Source organism: Phyllobates terribilis, unplaced genomic scaffold (assembly GCF_046119375.1).
Source record: "Phyllobates terribilis strain yellow unplaced genomic scaffold, ASM4611937v1 Scaffold_2__4_contigs__length_985480577, whole genome shotgun sequence".
In the NCBI taxonomy this organism is placed as follows: Eukaryota; Metazoa; Chordata; class Amphibia; order Anura; family Dendrobatidae; genus Phyllobates; species Phyllobates terribilis.
The window spans coordinates 108,871,529-108,888,553 of record NW_027362762.1 but is presented as its reverse complement, the minus strand read 5'-3'; positions in this window follow the sequence as shown (position 1 = coordinate 108,888,553).

Genomic DNA, 17,025 nt, shown 5'->3' with positions numbered 1-17,025 from the left:
TTAAGCATGCGCTACAAAACGCCGTCAGTAGCAAGGTCCACCTGACCACCGATGCATGGACCAGTAAGCATGGACAGGGACGATACCTTTCCCTCACTGCCCATTGGGTAAATGTTGTGGAGCCGGGTACAGATCTTGAGAGTGGCGCTGTACGTGTTCTGCCAACTCCAAGGATTGCAGGAATCCAGTCTGTACACATTGACTCCTTCTCATACTCCAGTTCCTCTGAATCAGCGCTGCAGGAGCCGTCACGGTCTACCTCCACATCGACCCGTGAACGGTTACCTGTTATGATGACCGATATGAGCACAGCCGTGGCCAAACGTCAACAGGCCGTATTAAAATTTATTTCTTTGGGGAATCGAAGCCACACAGTGCAGGACCTCTGGAATGCCATCAAGCAGCAAAGTGACGTGTGGTTTGTGCCAGCGAATCTCCAGCCAGGCATGGTAGTGTGTGACAATGGCCGAAATCTGGTGGCAGCTCTGGGCCTAGGCAACTTCACTCACATCCCATGTCTGGCACATGTGCTCAACTTGGTCGTGCAGAGTTTTTTGAGGGACTATCTGGATCTTGATGCACTGCTTCACAAGGTCCGCATAGAGTGCGCTCACTTGCGGCGTTCCAGCAATGCAAGATCACGCATTGCAGCTCTGCAGCGCCGATTACGTCTTCCGGAACATCGCATCATATGTGACCTACCCACCAGGTGGAATTCAACGTTACATATGTTGGAGAGGTTGTGTGAGCAGCAGGCAGCAGTAATGGAGTACCAGCTGCAGCAGGCGCAAACAAGTCGCAGTGCGCGCCGTTCACACTTCACCACCACTGAGTGGGCCTCTATGAAGGACATTTGCCACGTTTTGCGTGCCTTCGATTATTCCACACGGATGGCGAGTGCAGATGATGCACTAGTCAGCATGACTATCCCTCTTATCTGCCTGCTTGAAAAAACACTGCAAGCACTAAGGGACGAGTTTTTGGAAGAGGTGGAGGATGAGGAGTCACAAATGCCATCTGCTTCTCTACAGTCTGCGCAACGTGGTTCCTCACAAAGGCCTAGGCAGGGGACACTTTGTGAGGAGGATGAGGAGGAGTCAATGGATGAGGAAGACATCTGTCCAGAGGAGGGAGGTACACAATGCTCTAGTAGTCAGTATCTAGAGCGAGGGTGGGGTGATGCAGAGCAGGCAGAGATCACGCCTCAAGCAGGGGACAGCGTTTCTTGGCCAGTTGGCAGTCTGCAGCACATGGTTGATTTCATGCTGCAGTGACTGAGAAACGACCGCCGCATCGCCCACATTCTCAACACGGCTGATTATTGGGTGTCCACCCTTCTAGATCCTCGCTACCGGGACAACTTACAAAGCCTCATAACACCGTTGAACCGGGAGCGTAAAATGCGGGAGTACCAAGACGCACTGGTGCATTCCATCATGTTCTCCATTCCAACCGAGAGCAGTGCTGCTAGTGCTTTACAAAGCAGCTCAGTGCGTCGAGGCAGTGGAGGAAGCTCTGCACAAAGAGGGAGCAGAAGCAGTACCTCAGCACAAGGCAAGACCAGTATGGCCGAAATGTGGCAAAGTTTTGTGTCCCCGCCGCCACAAATGTCTACACCATCACAGACGGCTCCAGTTAGCAGGAGGCAAAGTTTCCGTCAGATGGTGACAGACTACATGTCTTGCCCTCTTAGTGTACTCCCAGACGGCTCTTCTCCCTTCAAGTTTTGGGTCTGTAAGCTGGATACATGGCCAGAGCTTAGTCAGTATGCATTGGAGGTGCTAGCTTGCCCTGCTGCTAGTGTATTATCGGAACGCGTCTTTAGTGCCGCAGGTGGTGTACTAACAGACCGTCGCATGCGACTATCCTCCGATAACGTTGACCGGCTTACTTTTCTCAAAATGAACAAGGCCTGGATCTCTCATGAATTTGCCAGTCCTCTTCCAGAATAAATAATTGGTTTGCAACAGTATCCAGGTCTCCTGTTGTGTTCATGTTTCTACCACCTGAACTGTAATCCCTGAGCTCCAACACCGCCAGTTGGCGCTCGGAAGTGCCGTCTGCACAGTCAACACTTGCTGCTGTGTTATTGGGGTTCAGTAACGTCAGCTGTTCCCCTGCTGTGCGGACGGCAATTTCTCCTGCTCTGTCCACATTCTCACTACTACAGATTTTAAAGTTGCTCCAATTACACCTCTGGCTCCTCTGTTTTCAGTATTATGCCTGAGCTCCAACACCGCCAGTTGGCGCTCGGAAGTGCCGTCTGCACAGTCAACACTTGCTGCCGTGTTATTGGGGTTCAGTAACGTCAGCTGTTCCCCTGCTGTGCGGACGGCAATTTCTCCTTTTCTGTCCACATTGTCACTACTACAGATTTTAAAGTTGCTCCAATTACACCTCTGGCTCCACTGTTTTCAGTATTATCCCTGAGCTCCAACACCGCCAGTTGGCGCTCGGAAGTGCCGTCTGCACAGTCAACACTTGCTGCCGTGTTATTGGGGTTCAGTAACGTCAGCTATTCCCCTGCTGTGCGGACGTCAATTTCTCCTGCTCAGTCCACATTCTCACTACTACAGATTTTAAAGTTGCTCCAATTACACCTCTGGCTCCTCTGTTTTCAGTATTATCCCTGAGCTCCAACACCGCCAGTTGGCGCTCGGAAGTGCCATGTGCACAGTCAACACTTGCTGCCGTGTTATTGGGGTTCAGTAACATCAGCTGTTCCCCTGCTGTGCGGACGGCAATTTCTCCTGCTCTGTCCACATTCTCACTACTACAGATTTTAAAGTTGCTCCAATTACACCTCTGGCTCCTCTGTTTTCAGTATTATCCCTGAGCTCCAACACCGCCAGTTGGCGCTCGGAAGTGCCGTCTGCACAGTCAACACTTGCTGCCGTGTTATTGGGGTTCAGTAACGTCAGCTATTCCCCTGCTGTGCGGACGTCAATTTCTCCTGCTCTGTCCACATTCTCACTACTACAGATTTTAAAGTTGCTCCAATTACACCTCTGGCTCCTCTGTTTTCAGTATTATCCCTGAGCTCCAACACCGCCAGTTGGCGCTCGGAAGTGCCATGTGCACAGTCAACACTTGCTGCCGTGTTATTGGGGTTCAGTAACATCAGCTGTTCCCCTGCTGTGCGGACGGCAATTTCTCCTGCTCTGTCCACATTCTCACTACTACAGATTTTAAAGTTGCTCCAATTACACCTCTGGCTCCTCTGTTTTCAGTATTATCCCTGAGCTCCAACACCGCCAGTTGGCGCTCGGAAGTGCCGTCTGCACAGTCAACACTTGCTGCCGTGTTATTGGGGTTCAGTAACGTCAGCTGTTCCCCTGCTGTGCAGACGGCAATTTCTCCTGCTCTGTCCACATTCTCACTACTACAGATTTTAAAGTTGCTCCAATTACACCTCTGGCTCCACTGTTTTCAGTATTATCCCTGAGCTCCAACATCGCCAGTTGGCGCTCGGAAGTGCCGTCTGCACAGTCAACACTTGCTGCCGTGTTATTGGGGTTCAGTAACGTTAGCTGTTCCCCTGCTGTGCGGACGGCAATTTCTCCTGCTCTGTGCACATTCTCACTACTACAGATTTTAAAGTTGCTCCAATTACACCTCTGGCTCCTCTGTTTTTAGTATTTACCCTGGGCTCCAATACCGCTAGTTGCTGCTCAGAAGTGCCGTCTGCACAGTCAACGCTTGCTCCAGTGTTATTGGGGTTCAGTAACGTCAGCTGATCCCCAGCTGTGTGTCCGGGAAATTCTCCTGCTTTGTCCACATCCACTGTACTACTGATTTAAAACCTCCTCCAAATACACCTCTGGCTCCTCTGTTTTTAGTATTTACCCTGGGCTCCAATACCGCTTGTTGCTGCTCAGAAGTGCCGTCTGCACAGTCAACGCTTGCTCCAGTGTTATTGGGGTTCAGTAACGTCAGCTGATCCCCAGCTGTGTGTCCGGCAAATTCTCCTGCTTTGTCCACATCCAATGTACTACTGATTTAAAACCTCCTCCAAATACACCTCTGGCTCCTCTGTTTTTAGTATTTACCCTGGGCTCCAATATCGCTTGTTGCTGCTCAAAAGTGCCGTCTGCACAGTCAACGCTTGCTCCAGTGTTATTGGGGTTCAGTAACGTCAGCTGATCCCCAGCTGTGTGTCTGGCAAATTCTCCTGCTTTGTCCACATCCACTGTACTACTGATTTAAAACCTCCTCCAAATACACCTCTGGCTCAACTCTGTTTTTAGTATGTACCCTGGGTTCCAGTACCGTCAGCTGGTTCTCGGCAGTGTCTTTGGCACGGGTACTCCCTCCTGCCCAGCCTGGTTCCAGCACGCCAGCTGTTTCCGGGTAGTGTCAACGTCACTTTGCCTCCAATGCGTTGTCCTGTCGTGTTGCGGTCGGGTTAGCCGACTCTATGGTGCCTGCAGTTTAGGTGACTCCTATGTGGGCTGCGGGATCTGGCAATGAAGGCTGGTTCCATAGTGCCAATAGGACAAGTGTAGCACCCTGAGGATTCGGCTGCTACAGGAGTATTGCACCTCAACCCAGAGGTGTGATATTCCACTCCCGGGTAAGGATGGAGTGTGGATCTGAGCTCGGTAGGCTGCATGCACTACACACATCCCATTTCCGGGGAACAGACCAACGGTACTCCCACTTAGAAATGTGCAGGTACGACCGAGTCTGTTCCTGGCTGGAGTGGGAGGGGGGTGGTACATCCCAAGTAGTGTAGGGGCAGATAGGGGGAGCAGCCTGGGTAAAGATAGGAGCTCATTGGGTGCTGGTCACCTGAGCTCACACATAGAGGGTGTATATTAGGTGGGCACCAACTAAGATCAGGGTCAGATGCAGAGAACAAGTCAGTTGGAGACAACAAGACAGCTGCAGAGGAGCAGACAGCAAGCAGAGAGGAAGTCAGCCTGCAGCAAGGGAGAAGAGAGACCCTGAGTGAGAGAGGAGCAGAGAAGGAGTACCCAGAGGGGAGAACAGAGAGGACCCAAGAACCCAAATTAAAGCACCGGGTGAGGAGTCGGCACAGGGTACCGGAACCCAAGCTGGTGGGGGCAGAAAACACACCCTAGCCAGAGACCGGAGGCCGTGGGCAGCATCTGCCACGGCCACCCATCACATCCACCCCGAAGGCACACCACATGAAGGGTCAGGGAACCCAAGGCCAAGGGTGTCCCAACAGAAGGCCCGAGGGAGCTGGACCTAGGTGGATCACTGGTGGGGACGGCCAGAGAACGGGACAGAAGGAGAGCTCAGGGCCACGCTCCGGACTTGTTTGGGGGTTGGCTGGATCCAGGACCTGGTGGACGCAGCACGGCTCGGGTGGTCACTCGGAGCTGGAGTGACCAGTACAACATCTGCAGTAAGTAAACACCCTTAACTGCACAACCCGACTCTGTCTTCATTGCCGTCTGCACTGCACCACCACAACCCCCATCCTCTGCACCTGTCCTCCCTGAGGCTATACCCCTCCCGTTGGGGGTTATCCCACCAAGCTGCGCCTCCACCATCAGCCTCAGCGGACCCTGCTGCAGCGGCGGCCACAGTGACCGCATCACAACGGGTGGCGTAGTCGACACAAAAGAACTCTTAACAACATCTGTAGGACTGCCACATAACACTGAGCTTGACGCCCTGGGCACGGGGCCGGGTCACAGCCGCTCGGAGACTACAACCCCCCCCATCTGATCCGGTGCCGGGTATTCCCCTCAAAAAGGAATATGTCTCAGGGGGCGCGTCAACTTTGGCGTAGTCGGCAGGATTACGTGCCCGCAACACCCGGGTACTGCGTGCCTGAAGAAAAGTGCAAGTTTACCTCAGAAAGAAGTCTCCCGCCGGTTCCGGAGGGTCCACGCCATCGGACCCCATCACAGGTCGTTTCCCGCCGATTGTCCGCCATTTCCAGCTTGTTCCCGCCATCTGCAGAGTTTCCCGCCACTGGGCGACGCTTCCCGCCAAATCCGAAGATTTCCCGCCTTGGAAGAGCAGCGGACGCCATTATGGGCGTGCCAAAGGAGGGCAAGAGGCCGCCTCCCATCGTGGGCCGGGACAGAAAATGGCGCCAAAAGTGGAAACCGCCCCCACCAACAGAGACTGTGATGCTAGAGGTGTCTGTCAGCGTGAAAGAACTACCCCTGGAGCTGACAGTCACCGAGTTGCCCCGGGACCGCCCTCGAAGTGGGAGGAGACGAGAGAAGAGAACAAAGATGGGTGTCGCTTGGAGCAGTCTGGAGCGAGCGCACCCGGAGGCAGGAAGCCTGGAGAGGAGCAGCAGAAAAGCTCACCCGGAGATGTCCAGAGAGCAGAGCAGCACCGGCCCGCTGGCCAGGAGCCTGCTGGAAGAAGAGCAGAGCAGCACCGACCCGTTGGTCAGGAGCCTGCTGGACACCACGACCCCACTAGGCCTAGTGGAGGTCCTTGCACAGCTCCCCCGAGACCGGGAGTGTGCGCAGACTGCCCTGGAGGGCCTCGCACGGAGGATGGCCCGGGTACAGCGCGAGATATTGGCGGAATGGAGCCGGGAGATGGCCCAGCAAGCTGAAACCAAGACGCAAGCTGAAACCAAGACCCGGAGCACGCCAGCCGAGATGAGGAAGGAGACCGCCTCTGAGGATGGCGCGGGAGGACCCAAGGCCGGAGACGGCGCCGAGAAGGGAGCCGAACGCATGGAGGCAGGTAAAGGGGACGCCTATACCCCAAGCCGTGACACCGCTTACCTGCCCCAGCTCCCCGTCGCAGAGCCCGAAAGTCCCCCTGCTGTGCCCGAAAACGCCATGTCACCGACGCAGACTAGGCCCCAACCGGAAGCCGCCGCCGCGACCCCTGTGACGTCACGCGCCTCGACCCGGGGCGTGACAAAGCAGGAAATACCACCAGCCTGGTCGCAAGGCCTAGTACCCCCGGGCGCCGCAATACCAACAGCGCCCCCTACCTCCGCGGAGCCTCCGGCCTGGCCGCAAGGCCAGGTAGCCCAGGGCGCCGCCGTCCTAACGGTGCCCTTCACCTTCCAGGTGCCCCAGGCCTGGCCGCAAGGCCTGGGCAACCCGGGCGCCACCACCACCGCGCCCGCACCCGTAAAACCAAGGGTGCCACACCTGGGGGAGGACTTGTTCAGCCAGCTCACATGGCCGGACGGGCGGCCCTTCATCTGGCCCGAAGAATACCATGAGCTGGAACGGCAGCAGAGACTAAGACCCCTGGATGAACCCCTGATTCCGGCTCCGAAGCCCGTAATAAGGATCTCGCCCCCGCTAGCGGAAGCACAGTTTGAGTGGGACCCCACCGGAGAAGATCTAATGGGGTTCACTCAGGAAACTAGGGCAGCTGCAGCAGAGCGTGCGGAGTGCTGCCGCCAACAGCTCGAGGAGTTTGCGAGGGAGCGGAGAGAGAGGCGGGTCCGGGAACAACAGGCCCAAATAAGGAGCGCCGAGCAAAAGAGCCGGACCAGGAGGGACCCCCGTGCAGCGCACAGTCCCCGTACCACCGGGACTGTAATCAAGTTCAACCAGCAGCATGGGTGGGGCTTCATTAGAGACAACAACACCCCCGGCGACGTCTTTGTCACGCGCAGAGACGTGGAGTCCCATCTGCCGGAGGGGCACAGAGGTCGTGACCTCTACATCGGAGACGAGGTCACCTTCACCCGGCACAAGTGTGCCAAAGGACCTTACGCCCTCCACGTACACCGCCTGACGGAGGAGGAGTTGCGGTGCGAGGAGGAGGAGCAAGAGGACCCGGACGGGTCTGAAGTTACAACCAGCTATAAGCAAAGAGCAGGAGGAAGACGCCGTTGAGTGCGGCAGAGCAGGTGCTGTAAATAGTTACCCGACCGGGTACCAAAGAAACTGTTGATATATATATATATAGTCCCCGTTGGGACCAGCGGAGTGAACTGTTTACCCGTTAACCCCTTAATCCCACAGGCTGAGGACTGTGAGCAGCCATTCCCTTCCCTCTACCTGGCCGAGGACTGAGAGCGGCCAACTTCCCCTGTAAATAGTTGCGCTTCCTAAAGCGCCCCCTACCGGTTTTATAGGAAAACCAGTTTTTCTAAGAGACTGTCGCACTTTTCCCGGACACACGTTGCACAGTGTCCGGAGGAGGAACCTGAAACAAGAGACGACGAGAATGTTTATATGAAAAGTTTTATATATATAATGTTTTATATGTTATGAAAAATTTGTATGTTTTGGAGATGTTTTATGTCTTACAGCCCGAGGACGTGCTGTGATTTACCAGGGGGGAATGTAGCACCCTGAGGATTCGGCTGCTACAGGAGTATTGCACCTCAACCCAGAGGTGTGATATTCCACTCCCGGGTAAGGATGGAGTGTGGATCTGAGCTCGGTAGGCTGCATGCACTACACACATCCCATTTCCGGGGAACAGACCAACGGTACTCCCACTTAGAAATGTGCAGGTACGACCGAGTCTGTTCCTGGCTGGAGTGGGAGGGGGGTGGTACATCCCAAGTAGTGTAGGGGCAGATAGGGGGAGCAGCCTGGGTAAAGATAGGAGCTCATTGGGTGCTGGTCACCTGAGCTCACACATAGAGGGTGTATATTAGGTGGGCACCAACTAAGATCAGGGTCAGATGCAGAGAACAAGTCAGTTGGAGACAACAAGACAGCTGCAGAGGAGCAGACAGCAAGCAGAGAGGAAGTCAGCCTGCAGCAAGGGAGAAGAGAGACCCTGAGTGAGAGAGGAGCAGAGAAGGAGTACCCAGAGGGGAGAACAGAGAGGACCCAAGAACCTAAATTAAAGCACCGGGTGAGGAGTCGGCACAGGGTACCGGAACCCAAGCTGGTGGGGGCAGAAAACACACCCTAGCCAGAGACCGGAGGCCGTGGGCAGCATCTGCCACGGCCACCCATCACATCCACCCCGAAGGCACACCACATGAAGGGTCAGGGAACCCAAGGCCAAGGGTGTCCCAACAGAAGGCCCGAGGGAGCTGGACCTAGGTGGATCACTGGTGGGGACGGCCAGAGAACGGGACAGAAGGAGAGCTCAGGGCCACGCTCCGGACTTGTTTGGGGGTTGGCTGGATCCAGGACCTGGTGGACGCAGCACGGCTCGGGTGGTCACTCGGAGCTGGAGTGACCAGTACAACATCTGCAGTAAGTAAACACCCTTAACTGCACAACCCGACTCTGTCTTCATTGCCGTCTGCACTGCACCACCACAACCCCCATCCTCTGCACCTGTCCTCCCTGAGGCTATACCCCTCCCGTTGGGGGTTATCCCACCAAGCTGCGCATCCACCATCAGCCTCAGCGGACCCTGCTGCAGCGGCGGCCACAGTGACCGCATCACAACGGGTGGCGTAGTCGACACAAAAGAACTCTTAACAACATCTGTAGGACTGCCACATAACACTGAGCTTGACGCCCTGGGCACGGGGCCGGGTCACAGCCGCTCGGAGACTACAACCCCCCCCATCTGATACGGTGCCGGGTATTCCCCTCAAAAAGGAATATGTCCCAGGGGGCGCGTCACAAGCACCCCCTGTAGGACTGTGGGTTTTGGTAACTGCGGCCGGCTCGCGGCCTTGAAACTTTTTTTACATGGGTACCTTCTACTACCCATCCGGGTTCCAGTACCGTCAGCTGGTTCTCGGCAGTGCCTCTGGATTAGGTGCCTCCTTCTCGGTATCCAAGTTCCACCAACGTCTGCTGGTCCTTGATAGTGCTTTCTGGCACAGGTACCTCCTGCTTAGTAACCGAGTTCCAGTACCGTCAGCTGGTCCTCGGCAGTTCCATTGGCTCTTGTACCTTCTGCTACCCATCCGGGTTCCAGTACCGTCAGCTGGTCCTCGGTAGTTCCATTTGCTCTTGTACCTTCTACTACCCATCCGGGTTCCAGTACCGTCAGCTGGTTCTCGGCAGTGTCTTTGGCACGGGTACTCCCTCCTGCCCAGCCTGGTTCCAGCACGCCAGCTGTTTCCGGGTAGTGTCAACGTCACTTTGCCTCCAATGCGTTGTCCTGTCGTGTTGTGGTCGGGTTAGCCGACTCTATGGTGCCTGCAGTTTAGGTGACTCCTATGTGGGCTGCGGGATCTGGCAATGAAGGCTGGTTCCATAGTGCCAATAGGACAAGCACCCCCTGTAGGACTGTGGGTTTTGGTAACTGCGGCCGGTTCGCGGCCTTGAAACTTTTTTTTACATGGGTACCTTCTACTACCCATCCGGGTTCCAGTACTGTCAGCTGGTTCTCGGCAGTGCCTTTGGATTAGGTGCCTCCTTCTCGGTATCCAAGTTCCACCAACGTCTGCTGGTCCTTGATAGTGCTTTCTGGCACAGGTACCTCCTGCTTAGTAACCGAGTTCCAGTACCGTCAGCTGGTCTTCGACAGTTCCTCAGCCTTCTTGTACCTTCTGCTACATTTCCAAGTTCAAGCTTTTTGAAACGGTTCTTGGTAATCACTCTGGATCTCCCTGACGAGGACCCTGAAGACAAGCACCCTGAAGACCAACCCGAAGAAGACGAGGACCCCGAAGATGACGACCCTGAAGACGAGGACCCTGAAGACCACCCCGAAGAAGACGAGGACCCTGAAGACCACCCCGAAGAAGACGAGGACCCCGAAGACGAGGACCCAGAAGAACAACCCGGAGTAGACGAGGATCCCGAAGACGAGGACCCCCGAAGACGACGACCCTGAAGACCACCCCGAAGAAGACCAAGAAGATGACCCTGAAGAAGTTGACCAAGAGGACAAAGAAGAGAAGACAAGCACCAAGATACAGAAGAACAAGAGACAGAAAACCAAGAAGCAGAAATACAAGAAGCTGCAGAACAAAAAGCGGAAGAACATTAAGCATAAGACTAAAAATTAGAGCAAAAGATAATATCTAAATTATAAGCAGAAGATGACTAAGCAATGTATGGGGGTGAGTCCGTTCCTCATCGTGGTGCCCATGGAAAAGACCTGCTGCTGCAGGCCAAACTGAACGCGGACAAATCCTGTTGTAAATCTTTTGTGACGGGCAAAACGAAAGGTGTAATGTCCAACCTTTGATAGATAACAACTACAGGAATGCCTGTCACGAAGAAGAATATGAAGAAGATGAAGAAGTAGAATATGAAGAATGTAAAAAAAAAGAATAATACGAAGAAGGTGAAGAAGAAGAAGATGAAGAAGGTGAAGAAGAAGTGGATGAAAAAGATGCTGAGGATGATGAAGGAGAAAGTGTGGGAGAAGTAAAAAAGAAGGTGAAGAGCATGGAAGTAGTGAAGCATAAATATCTGACAAAATATAAAAATACTTAACATAGTCAATATTTCCGTAACTCAGAACGTCTTAAAAAAAATATTAATTCCTGCTATTCCATTTGATTGGGCTAAACCTCTATGCCTTTATTGTCTCCCCAACCTCCCCCAATACATTCTACATTATTCTTAGTTGTTTTCCTTCATGTAGAATTAACCTACAAGGAAAGAAAGGGTTTATTTTCATTCCGATATTTCTGTCCCATTGACTTGCATTGGTTTCCGGTATCGGAATCGGCGATATCCGATACTTTTTCGGTATCGGTCCGATCCAATCTGATCCGATATTTCCCGATATCGGAAGGTATCGCTCAACACTATTTATGACTTTTTTCAATAAAAAAAAACAATTTGAGTGTCTCGATGACTGTTCAGACACAAAATATATCTGTTTAAAAGAGTCTGGTGTAGGTCAGATAACTAGAACTCTGGTTTTGCAGTTCCACGGTTCATAGTTCTGTATTATCCACTTTTTTGCCTTTTTTCAATAAAAAAAACATTTTGAGTGTCTCGCTGATTGTTCAGACACAAATATATCTGTTTAAAAGATTGTGGTGTAGACCAGATATCTAGAACTGTGGTTTTCCTCTGCCACAATTGAAATCTGGGTGTAATCCACCTTTTTGCATAAAAAAATAAATTTTGAGTGTATCGCTGACTGTTCAGAAACAATTATGTCTGTTTAAAAGATTCTGGTGTAGGCCAGATAACTAGAACTGTGGTTTTGCAGTTCCACGGTTCAAATCTCTGTATTATCCACTTTTTTGCCTTTTTTCAATAAAAAAAACATTTTGAGTGTCTCGCTGACTGTTCAGACACAAATTTATCTGTTTAAAAGAGTCTGGTGTAGGCCAGATAACTAGAACTGTGGTTTTCCTCTTCCAAGGTTCAAATCTGGGTCTAATCCACCTTTTTGCATAAAAAAAAAACATTTTGAGTGTCTCGCTGACTGTTCAGACACAAATATATCTGTGTAAAAGAGTCTGGTATAGGCCAGATAACTAGAACTGTGGTTTTGCAGTTCCACGGTTCAAATCTCTGTATTATCCACTTTTTTGCCTTTTTTCAATAAAAAAAACATTTTGAGTGTCTCGCTGACTGTTCAGACACAAATTTATCTGTTTAAAAGAGTCTGGTGTAGGCCAGATAACTAGAACTGTGGTTTTCCTCTTCCACGGTTCAAATCTGGGCCTAATCCACCTTTTTGCATAAAAAAAAAACATTTTGAGTGTCTCGCTGACTGTTCAGACACAAATATATCTGTGTAAAAGAGTCTGGTGTAGTCCAGATAACTAGAACTGTGGTTTTGCAGGTCCATGGTTCAATCTCTGTGTTATCCACTTTTTTGCCTTTTTTCAATAAAAAAAAACATTTTGAGTGTCTCGCTGACTGTTCAGACACAAATATATCTGTTTAAAAGATTCTGGTGTAGGCCAGATAACTATAACTGTGGTTTTCCTCTGCCACGATTGAAATCTGGGTGTAATCCACCTTTTTGCATAAAAAAAAAACCTTTTGAGTGTCTCGCTGACTGTTCAGACACAAATATACCTGTTTAATAGAGTCTGGTGTATGCCAGATAACGAGAACTGTGGTTTTGCAGTTCCACGGTTCAAATCTCTGTATTATCCACTTTTTTGCCTTTTTTCAATAAAAAAAATATTTTGAGTGTCTCGCTGACTGTTCAGACACAAATATATCTGTTTAAAAGAGTCTGGTGTAGGCCAGATAAATAGAACTGTGGTTTTGCAGTTCCACGGTTCAAATCTCTGTATTATCCACTTTTTTGCCTTTTTTCAATAAAAAAAAACATTTTGAGTGTCTCGCTGACTGTTCAGACACAAATATATCTGTTTAAAAGAGTCTGGTGTAGGCCACATAAATAGAACTGTGGTTTTGCAGTTCCACGGTTCAAATCTATGTATTATCCACTTTTTTGCCTTTTTTCAATAAAAAAAAACATTTTGAGTGTCTCGCTGACTGTTCAGACACAAATATATCTGTTTAAAAGAGTCTGGTGTAGGCCAGATAATTAGAACTGTGGTTTTGCAGATCCACGGTTCAAATCTCTGTATTATCCACTTTTTTGCGTTTTTTCAATATAAAAAAACATTTTGAGTGTCTCGCTGACTGTTCAGACACAAATATATCTGTTTAAAAGATTCTGGTGTAGGCCATATAACTAGAACTGTGGTTTTCCTCTGCCACGATTGAAATCTGGGTGTAATCCACCTTTTTGCATAAAAAAAAACATTTTTAGTGTATCGCTGACTGTTCAGACACAAATATATCTGTTTTAAAGATTCTGGTGTAGGCCAGATAACTAGAACTGTGGTTTTCCTCTTCCTCGGTTGAAATCTGGGTGTAATCCACCTTTTTGCATAAAAAAAAACATTTTGAGTGTCTCACTGACTGTTCAGACACAAATATATCTGTTTGAAAGAGTCTGGTGTAGGCCAGATAACTAGAACTGTGGTTTTGCAGGTCCACGGTTCAATCTCTGTATTATCCACTTTCTTGCCTTTTTTCAATAAAAAAAAAACATTTTGAGTGTCTCGCTGACTTTTCAGACACAAATATATCTGTTTAAAAGATTCTGTTGTAGGCCAGATAACTAGAACTGTGGTTTTCCTCTGCCACGATTGAAATCTGGGTGTAATCCACCATTTTGCATAAAAAAAAACATTTTGAGTGTGTCGCTGACTGTTCAGACACAAATATACCTGTTTAAAAGAGTCTGGTGTAGGCCAGATAACTAGAACTGTGGTTTTCCTCTTCCACGGTACAAATCTGGGTGTAATCCACCTTTTTGCATAAAAAAAAAACATTTTGAGTGTCTCGCTGACTGTTCAGACACAAATATATCTGTTTAAAAGATTCTGTTGTAGGCCAGTTAACTAGAACTGTGGTTTTGCAGTTCCACAGTTCAAATATCTGTACTATCCACTTTTTCAATATAAAAAAACATTTTGAGTGTCTCGCTGACTGTTCAGACACAAATATATCTGTTTAAAAGATTATGGAGTAGGCCAGATAACTAGAACTGTGGTTTTCCTCTGCCACGATTGAAATCTTTGTGTAATCCACCTTTTTGCATAAAAAAACCCATTTTGAGTGTATCGCTGACTGATCAGAAACAAATATATCTGTTTTAAAGATTCTGGTGTAGGCCAGATAACTAGAACTGTGGTTTTCCTCTTCCACGGTTCAAATCTGGTTGTAATCCACCTTTTTGCATGAAAAAAAACATTTTGAGTGTCTCGCTAACTGTTCAGACACAAATATATCTGTTTGAAAGAGTCTGGTGTAGGCCAGATAACTAGAACTGTTGTTTTGCAGTTCCACGGTTCAAATCTGGGTGTATTCCACCTTTTTGCATAAAAAAAAGCATTTTGAGTAGAGATGAGCGTTGTTCTACTCGAACTGTTCGCCAATCTCAAATTCGAGCTGTTTTGGGCGGTGTTCGAGCCGTTCGGCGAACACGAACAATTTGAGAAAAATTCGGCTGTTCGAGGTTATGTTCGATAACTGTTCGTGCACCAAAATCATAACTGGATTTTTTCTCAGTAATGATGAAAATTAATGTTAATACGCAGTTTGAGTGTACAGCGGGGTGGGGGGAGGGGCAGGGGATGGATCTCTGCAGGAACAATGAAGATCTCCATTTTTTTTTCTCTTTCCCGCATTTGCAGTGGGGAGGTGCAATCTGTCAGCCTATCAGCAGCGCACACACGGAGCGAAGTGCTTTTTTTCACACAAGCAAGGGCATGTGTCATTGGCAGTGTATGTCACATGTCCTTGCCCTATAAGACCAAGCCATTTTCCCCGTCGCCACCATTTTCTCACTGCTGCAGCTGCGTGTTAGACGGCACCGCTGTTGCTGTGTGCGCTATACCTTGTTAATTTCAAGCCAATTTTCGCACAAATATACAGATAGCTTGGGAGTAGGGAATAGTTGTGATTGCAGTCCTTTTAAGGACTAGGTTACAGCATTTCCTACGACTTTTATCAGGCAGGTCTGTGCTCTTAAATAGATAGGTTGTGGGAGTAAAGACTAATTGTAATTGGAGTCCTTTTCAGGACTAGGTTACATGAGTTCCTATCAGTTTTTGCCAGGCAGGTCTGTGCCAGTGCTGTGCAAGTTTTTTTCACAGCATTTGGCTGAATCTAGCAAAGCTAATCCTTTTTGGCCTATTGCAGAGTGTGTTAGTCAGTGGAGTAGCCTATCTGTGTTGCAAGATATAACACCTGTGTATAGAATACCAATTTTTTTACTGCACCTAGTGAAGTAAAATCTTTTGGGCATAGCATCATTCTATTAGTCCATCTATACTGACCTCCATCAGGTTGCAAATTAAAAATAATTTTTTTCTGCATCTAGCTCTGAAAAAATATTTGGGCTTCTAGCGGTGTGTGGGACTTGGTCTATTAGTCCATCTATACTGACCTCCATCAGGTTGCAAATTAAAAATAATTTTTTTCTGCATCTAGCTCTGAAAAAATATTTGGGCTTCTAGCAGTGTGTGGGACTTGGTCTATTAGTCCATCTATACTGACCTCCATCAGGTTGCAAATTAAAAATAATTTTTTTCTGCATCTAGCTCTGAAAAAATATTTGGGCTTCTAGCAGTGTGTTGGACTTGGTCTATTAGTCCATCTATACTGACCTCCATCAGGTTGCAAATTAAAAATAATTTTTTTCTGCATCTAGCTCTGAAAAAATATTTGGGCTTCTAGCGGTGTGTGGGACTTGGTCTATTAGTCCATCTATACTGACCTCCATCAGGTTGCAAATTAAAAATAATTTTTTTCTGCATCTAGCTCTGAAAAAATATTTGGGCTTCTAGCGGTGTGTGGGACTTGGTCTATTAGTCCATCTATACTGACCTCCATCAGGTTGCAAATTAAAAATAATTTTTTTCTGCATCTAGCTCTGAAAAAATATTTGGGCTTCTAGCGGTGTGTGGGACTTGGTCTATTAGTCCATCTATACTGACCTCCATCAGGTTGCAAATTAAAAATAATTTTTTTCTGCATCTAGCTCTGAAAAAATATTTGGGCTTCTAGCGGTGTGTGGGACTTGGTCTATTAGTCCATCTATACTGACCTCCATCAGGTTGCAAATTAAAAATAATTTTTTTCTGCATCTAGCTCTGAAAAAATATTTGGGCTTCTAGCAGTGTGTGGGACTTGGTCTATTAGTCCATCTATACTGACCTCCATCAGGTTGCAAATTAAAAATAATTTTTTTCTTCATTTAGCTCTGAAAAAATATTTGGGCTTCTAGCAGTGTGTGGGACTTGTTCTATTAGTCCTTCTATACTGACCTCCAGCAGGTTGCAAATTGAATATAATTTTTTTCTGCATCTAGCTCTGAAAAAATAGTTGGGCTTCTAGCGGTGTGTGGGACTTGGTCTATTAGTCCATCTATACTGACCTCCATCAGGTTGCAAATTAAAAATAATTTTTTTCTGCATCTAGCTCTGAAAAAATATTTGGGCTTCTAGCAGTGTGTGGGACTTGGTCTATTAGTCCATCTATACTGACCTCCATCAGGTTGCAAATTAAAAATAATTTTTATCTGCATCTACAGTACCTCTGAAAAAATATTTGGGCTTCTAGCTGTGTGTGGGACTATTTGTATTAGTCCATCTATACTGACCTCCATCAGGTTGCAAACTGAATATATTTTTTTCTGCATCTACCTCTGAAAAAATATTTGGCCTTCTAGTAGTGTGTCGGA